General features: G+C 34.4%; 1 pseudogene; it reads left to right on the forward strand.

Moving 5' to 3' along the window:
- Positions 1–220: 220 nt before the first annotated feature.
- Positions 221–2,253, forward strand: LOC129061777 (tyrosine-protein phosphatase non-receptor type 3-like; annotated as a pseudogene).
- The last annotated feature ends 5,982 nt before the right edge of the window (positions 2,254–8,235 follow it).

Genomic DNA, 8,235 nt, shown 5'->3' on the forward strand with positions numbered 1-8,235 from the left:
ATGATAAACCTCAGATGCCCTGTGAGGTGCAGGCAATCAGCTCCCTACAACCTCATTTTCCTGAGGAGGAGGTGACTTATTGAAGAGGCTCAGTAACTTGCCCAGAGTGGCAGAGCTAAGAAGTGGAAGAGTTGGGCCTAGATAGGGTCTGTGGACCAGGAGAGTGCCAGGTGGGGCATCCCAGCCGTGGAGCAGAATTTCTCACAAAGAATGGTTGCAGGCATGATAACAAGGTTATTCAACGATAGTTATGACCTCCTAATTATGTGTGTTGGGTAGAAGAGTTAATAATATATGCACCTCAGAATTACCCAAAGAGAAAATTTGATCCAAAGTTGTCTGCAACATCCGTTTTTTAGATGGCTTGCTCCAGACTTTTAAAGTTAACAAACAAGATACCAGTCAAGTTCTTCTGGATATGTCATACAACCATTTGCGCATGACCAAAAAGGAATATTTTTGTTTGCAGCATGGGGATGAATCAGTGGACTCTCCCAGATGGCAGGAATCAGGCAAACAAGTCAGGAAGCAGTTGAAAGGAGGTTTCCCCTGTACCCTGAATTTTTGAGTAAGATTTTTTATACCTTATCCCAACACACTGCAGCAGGAACAAACCAGGCATCTGTATTTCTTACAACTGAAGATGGATATTTGTGAAGGGAGGTTGACCTGCCCTCTTAACTCAGCAGTGGTCCTAGCCTCCTATGCAGTACAATCTCATTTTGGAGACTATAATTCTTCCATTCATCATCCAGGCTATCTTTCTGATAGTTTATACCATATCAGAATGATGACTTTTTAATCAAGGTAGAATCACTCCACGAGCAGCACAGTGGGCTGAAACAATCGATGCTGAATCTTGTTTCATCAACATAGCACGGACTCTCGACTTCTATGTTGGGGTCCCTGTTTGGGTGCCAGATGAGGGGGTACCCTGTCCTGCAGAGGCCCCCGAGCCACTGCAGATGAGGAAATAAGTCGTTCCAGACACTCTCGGTTTGCCAGGAAAAGGGGGTGGCAATTCCGTCTAGTGGAGAATGCCCCGAGCTCTTCTCTTGAAGTGGCTTTTATTGAGCATGATATGCGCATGGGGTATGCACCATGCATGCAAAGCTCATCAATCAATGTCAAAAGGCTATGATTGAAGGAACACAGAGATTTGCCTCGGGTCAGGGTCTGGTAGACAGGGTGGCACCCATTCGGCCCTAAAACCTGAGAAACTGATCTCATTCTATGTCTGGACCCCAAACATCAGTACTCAATAACTTGAGGGCATTCTTAGCAAAGTAAGTTTCATAGGGTTTAATGCATTCCTTTTCAAGGCCTAATTGTCTGCAGAAACTTCCTGATCCAGTTTAGGGCTGTACCTGTCTTTAGTCTTTTTTCACTGACCCAGTCAGGTGGGTGGAGCAGAGCAGCCAAGAGATAAGGAGACTTCTTTCAGATAGAATGAGGACTCTGGCCATGACAAAGCTGAGGGGTAAGGGTCTCTTATCCCTTCTCCATGTCCCCCATGTCTTTACCTGATGGCCCATGCAGCTATGCCTGCCTTAGGTTGCCCATGCCATCGAGGGGTCTTACCTGCCATTAACTAACTAGCCACTCTCCAAGGCCAAGGAGGGTGATGTGAGTGAGGCAGAGGCTGTACACCTGCCAGGGGGACGGGTTTTGTCTCCTCAGTGGCCTATTTTCCCACGGCCTCCTTGTTCAGCTCCAGCCTTGGGGCCCTCTCACTTGGTAGTAAGGCTACAGTCCCTGAAACCAGGTGGGACAGTTCCCAACATCTATGGCGTGGAACTGCACAGTGGCTGGGATCTGCACAATTTAGATCTAATGACTGGAATTTCTTCCAGGGGCATTGCTGTGTACCGAAAATATATTTGCAGAAATTTCTGTCTTGGATGAACATGCCAAAAATTTCTTTCAGAAGGAAAAAGTTCTTTATACAGCAATTCCAAAACCAGGCTGAATCCAGGGGATCATATTGTGGCCTTCGAAATGTTAAATTACCAATCTTGCAAAAACTTGTGGAAATCCTGTGTTAAGCACCATACATTCTTTGAGACAAAGGAGCTACTACCTCAGGAAAAGAATGCCCCAACTCAGTACTGGACACTGGGCTCTAGGAACCCCAAAAAGCCTGTAAATAACCATTATTGCAAAAAGGTGATTGGAGGGATGGTTTGGAACCTAGCCATGCGGAGATCCATACCCGTGGAGCATTTAGAAACCAAGAGTCTGCCTTCTCATTAAAACAAACAAACAAACAAACAAACAAATAAATAAATAAAAATAATAACCACTTGCTTGAGGTATAATTTAAATACAAAAACATTGAATATATTTAATATATACATATTTATGAGTTTGGAGATATGCTTATACCCATGAAACCACCACTATAATCAGGTAATAAGTATATCTATCACCTTCAAAAGATTTCCTCTGCCTTTTGTTTTTGTTTTGCTTTCACTTTTATTTACTTCTTATTAAATTTATTGTGGTGACATTGGTTAATAAGATCATGTTGGTGTTAAGTGCACATTTATATGATACATGATGTATTTTGCATTGTGCACCCTCAACCCAATGTCAAATCATCTTACTTCACTACAGATTTTGCCCCTTTACTCTCTGCTACCCCCTGACCTCCATCCCTCTGGTAACCATGATACTACTGTCTGGGTCTATGAGTAAAATCATATGGTTCTTAGCTTTTTCAGACTGAGTTGTTTCACTTAGCATAATATTCTCAAGGTCCATCCATGCTGTCTCAAATGGCAATATTTCATCCTTTCTTATGGCTGAGTAGTATTCTACAGTATATATTTACTACATCTTCTTTATCCTGTCATCTATCAAGGTGCACTTTGATTGTTTCCGTGGCTTTATAAAAGTCATTCAATCATCTTCTAGTTTCTATAATTTCTCAATCTAACCAGGATGTTAGCCACTACTGTCCAATTACTTCAAAGAGTTGATTTGTTCTTTTTATTTTATCCAGTTTTTCTAGTTACTTTGGGAAGGGATTTTTTTAAGACAAGGTACTCCATCATAGCTGGGAATAGGATTCCTTTCTAACACATTTTAAATTATAAACTAAAATAAATAAAGGGAGAAATGTTATATCTAATTTTAATTGCATTTAATTATTTTAAGTATTCTGGTGCCTCAATATTTGTTTGACCTTGCTGACTAGAAGATTTGAAGGGGGAAAAAATCTGCTACATTTAGTCTTTCCACACATTACTTCCTGTGGTTCTAAATCAGAAAGCTGAAATTTGTCTTTTGTGTCAGACTCTAGTACTTTGAAATGAATCATTTTGATAAACCCTCTTAGTCATGCATATGTAAGCCAAGTACCTTTGTATTATGTTGGCAGCAGTCCTAAATATTTGTTGAGTAAGAAAAATGACATATCATTATAAGAGGTTGATAAGTTTTTTCATTATAGTGTGAAAGGTTATACCAATTGAATAGTGTGAAATGGACATCTCAGCAGAGAGATAATTTGTACATTAAGAAGGAATCTTCAGCATCTTATTGTAAAAGTCTGAAGAAGGAGACCAAGGGAAATGAGGAGCTGAATGTGAAGGTAGGTACTCTGGAGGAAGGGGTCTTGCAAGATAAAGGGAAAAAAAGAGATATAGCCAACAAAGACATCCCAAATATAAGGGAAAAAAGCAATGAACTGCAGTGGAGCAGAAATCCGCTAGACAATTTTCAACATTTCATTTCTGAACTTTAATTCCTTAATGATATTTTCTAGGATGACTATATGGGATTAAATTTCCAAGGCATTGTTTGATGAAGACATTTTAAGTGGCACAGGAAAACCTCGGAAGGGCAGTTTATAGCAAGGGGTGTATGTATGTGTGTATGTATATAGATATATTTATATCTGTATAAATGTGTGTATGTATGTATGTGTGTGTATGTGTGTGTGTGTGTGTATATATATATATCTTCAAGATCTATCTCTTCAAGAGATGTCTATTCCCTAGAGCTCCTAGGAATTGATGAAGTTATTAGACTGATTGTGCTATACAGAAAGGTACTTGAGTTATTTTATTGTGAAAAAGAAAATATAGTTCAACGTCTCTAGTTATATTTTGCTTGCTTGTTTGTTTTGTTGATTAGGTTCCAACAACAAAAAAATAAAACATTTTAAAAAGTTAGAAAGGATAGAAAATATGAACATGTTCAAGTTCTAGGATCTATGAAATTAGGATCAAATTAGAGAATTACATAGAAAGTTTCATAGGAAGGCATTTTTATACTTGAAAGAATAAGAAAACAATCCACATGTTTGTAAAAAAAGTACTAAAATATGCAACATAGTAAACAGTAAATATACATAAATTAAACATAATATTCACTTCTATTTCTTTTTAGTGCCACCACCAATGACAGAAAAACACAGCATCTTTGATGACGTTACACCTTTGAGAAAAGTAGTTCATATTGATAAGTAGTTCCAGCCTTTAACTCAAAGTGCTGTCTAGAATGAACAGGCCTATGGTTATAACTTCTAATAATAAGTTAAGGAGATTTTTAGTTATGCTCTTTTCTGTGGAACCACAAAATGGCAAATCTCTAAAATTCAAAAATTTCAAAGCATTGTTGAAATTGATTTATATTATTTGAATGGAAGGTAAGTTTTCTTCTACTTTATTTGTTCTCCTTAAAAATGTCTACAAACCTTAAAGAAATGTTTGCAGTTTGAGAAAATAGGATGAAGTAAAATAATAATAGCATTATTTTCATTTGTTTAAAATCTCTATACTTTCATACTTATATGAAAATTACACTAAACCACTGGAGAAAATATATTTTTTAAAAAATCAGTCAACCAACTAGTAGTTTCAATTCTACATATATTATTCTGTAATAATTTGGCTATGTTTTTTAATGAACTAAAACAGTTTATTGCTTGGTATAAAAATATTATTTTATTTATTTAAATATTCTAATTTTAAAATGGAGAATTCTACTTTTCTCTTTCAACAGACATATATTTGACATAGGTATATATGTCAGATATACATTCATCTAAATTTATATACTTATATTCCTATATTTTATATTAATACAAATACACAAGATACAATATATATATAAAACATCTGTAGATCCCAAATTTCTATTGCTTTATTTCCAGTTCCCTGCATGCATTCAGTTCAATACATTTATTAATTAACCATTAGAAATGTGTTACTATGTTGAAGCAGCCATGGCCTTTGTTCCACGTCACTTGTGTTGGCTTAGGCTGACACATAGCTACAAGCATGACGGATCAAAGTAATTAAACTTCCAATCATTCACCTTTTATATTCAACATCAGCTCAGCGAACCTGCACCTTAAGCCCCTAGCATTTTAATATTGCCCAATGTGTGCATATATGTGTCTGTGTGCAGGCACACCTGTATGTATATGTGCTTGTAAATAACATAGGAGCGTGATTACTTTTGTTGTATTTAAATAATTTTCAGAAATTTTATTTAAAGTTTACTTATGCATTATTAAACTCATATATATATTTATTTAAAAACCTTGAAATTCAATGAATTTACATTTCACCCAAATTTGGGTCTGTCCTTGTCTTGTGTATAATATGAGCATCATCAGCATATATACATTAGGGCCATTTATAGAATTGTAGATGCTGAGAGAAAGTTTGCATCATTTTCTGATCAATCCGTCTACATTAAGCCAGATAAATATGAGTTCATCTATGAAAGCTGGTTAAATAATAAACTTCTTAAAAATTTCTCACATAAAGACAGTTTACAATTTTATCTCCAAATGTCAGTTTTTCTAACTAAAGAAGGTAAATACAAAATAATAGATTTAGATTAAAATTTGAGTTTCCAACTGAAGTTTAATCACATAATGCCCACTTTTAAATATTAGCCTAGTCGATGGATTCTATTTCACATTATTGTTTAACAGTTTCTGTTCTCTAGATGACAGGAGCTAAGATTTTAGCCAAATTTACACTTCAGTGTACAACCAACATCATATTCACACTTACCATGTCTATTCAATGGCACCAGTTAATAATCTCCACCATTAACCCTTGGTTTTACATCTTGGCTTTTTCTTGTTTGATCATGCTCTAAAAATTTGGCTGACCATACTAAAATATGGTAATAATTCATTTTAATATTTATACCTAGGTAAATTTGGCAAAATTTGGGAATTTTTGAAAATCTTTGTATTCATATTTTTGTGGCAGCTTAGATGGAAAAGAAGTGTATTTCTAAAATATCTACTAAAGAAAAAGAACCCAAGCATTTTTCAATAGAAAAAAAACAAATGGATCTAATTACGTAATTATTATTTAGACAGAATATTAGATTCAGAGAATCAGTGCTTTTTCAAAGGATATCAGCTAAAGAATTATATATTAACAGATTTATAGCATAATAATTCAGTCATTGTTAATATTTGACTAGTGTAATTTTTAAGTGTTTTTTTGTTGAGAGATGGCTCGATGGCTTTAGGATAATATATTTGGTCCAACTTTTCTGCATGAAACAGTATTTTGATACCGACAGTTATTCTGTTTGGGTCTCCTGACCTTTGGCATTTGGCTGTTCCCTTAGCTGTGGATGCCATAGCATTTTAAAGGAGCATTCCCGCAGGAGACTGAGTCACATGTGACAAATTAATAAGGCAAGACTCTTTTCATACAGGTGCTTTGCCTTGTTAAAGTCATTGAAACTTGATACCAGATGCATTGCTTTTTTGTTACTTTATTACACAAAATTCACTACAAATTCCCTGGCTTTTTAGTTAGGCCGAACTTTCTGGTCCATGAAAACCAGTGGTAAAAGCTATTTTTGCCATATAGTTCATAAACCAATTGGGTATGGAGAGAAAAATGAAAGATTGAAAAACGGTATAATGTGTAGCTGGGCCTGTGTCGGTGTCTGTCTGTATGCACACATATGCTGTGTATCTAATGATCAGTCTATCTCACATTGCAAGGTGTGTATATAAAATCCAAATTAAAATAATCTACTCTCATCATTATTCAGAAAATCAAAAATATTTAATAAAAATGTGAAATAGACTTAATTTTACATTAAACTACTTTTTCCTGAAATATAGGATGGGGCAAAAGTAGATTTATGACTATTTATATGGAAAATAATAAGACTGTAAGAATAAATTGTTTCACATACTTACAACTCTAAACCTACTTTTGCCCTGCTCTGTATTGACAATTGGCAAATATACTCAACAACCTATTTTAGAGTTTCTTTGTTTAAAAAAAAAATTAATGATACAGCTTTGGTCTGGGTGTAAATTTTACAGTGTATGAATCTGTATCTGACAAAATGAGATATCACATACAAATGTTACCCATTTAAGTCATAACCATGGCTCTTTTGTCCCTGCCTCTCTAGAATTTGTATCCATATTTCTTTTTCAAAGCTTTATTATATCCACTAGAACAGCCAGCATGGTATTGAATTGCAAATTGATAATGAGGATCTCATTTTGCACATCTAGATAAAATTCTTCTGGGATTTTACTAGCGAATATAATGAAGCTCTTGGTTTAAAATAAGTTGTCTTTATCACCTAAAGAGGATTTCCTTTCTTATTTACATATTTTTATTAGAAACAGTTCAACTTTATCAAATGTGAGTTATATATATATGTTCAAATATTTTTACAATTTTAATCAACCTGTTACAAATCTGTTAATAAATTTTCTATGTTAAATCATTTTCATATTCCTAGGTTAAACTTGGATTGATTGTAATGAGATCTGCCTAATATGTGAGACTCACTTTTCACTATCTTATTTAAATTTTAAGCATTTATTAGTATTAGAGATTGAGCTACAGTTTTCTCTTGGATATTTTCTTATATTTAAGGAGTGAAATTATACTAATTTTATACAATCCATAAGGGAGTTTCACATCTTTTTATTCACTCATATGGATGGAAACAAACTTCTCTCTATTCTTTCATAATCTAAGTTTTAATTCTATAAAATAGAGAGTGAAAAATAGAAACCTGATAATAGAAAATAAAGGTAAATTTCATGAAGAAATTGATGCCAATTTAATAAATTAAACTTTTCCATGTTGCATTTGTATGAGTAAATAATATTCAGTACTGAGAGTGTTCATGATTGCTTTATGGTGTTTGTTGTTTAAAATAACTAATAATATCAATGCAAAACATGAGAAACAAATCTGAAACATAGTCTCAGGT

Source organism: Pteronotus mesoamericanus, unplaced genomic scaffold (assembly GCF_021234165.1).
Source record: "Pteronotus mesoamericanus isolate MK-2021 breed Mesoamerican mustached bat unplaced genomic scaffold, CSHL_Meso_final scaffold_651, whole genome shotgun sequence".
In the NCBI taxonomy this organism is placed as follows: domain Eukaryota; kingdom Metazoa; phylum Chordata; class Mammalia; order Chiroptera; family Mormoopidae; genus Pteronotus; species Pteronotus mesoamericanus.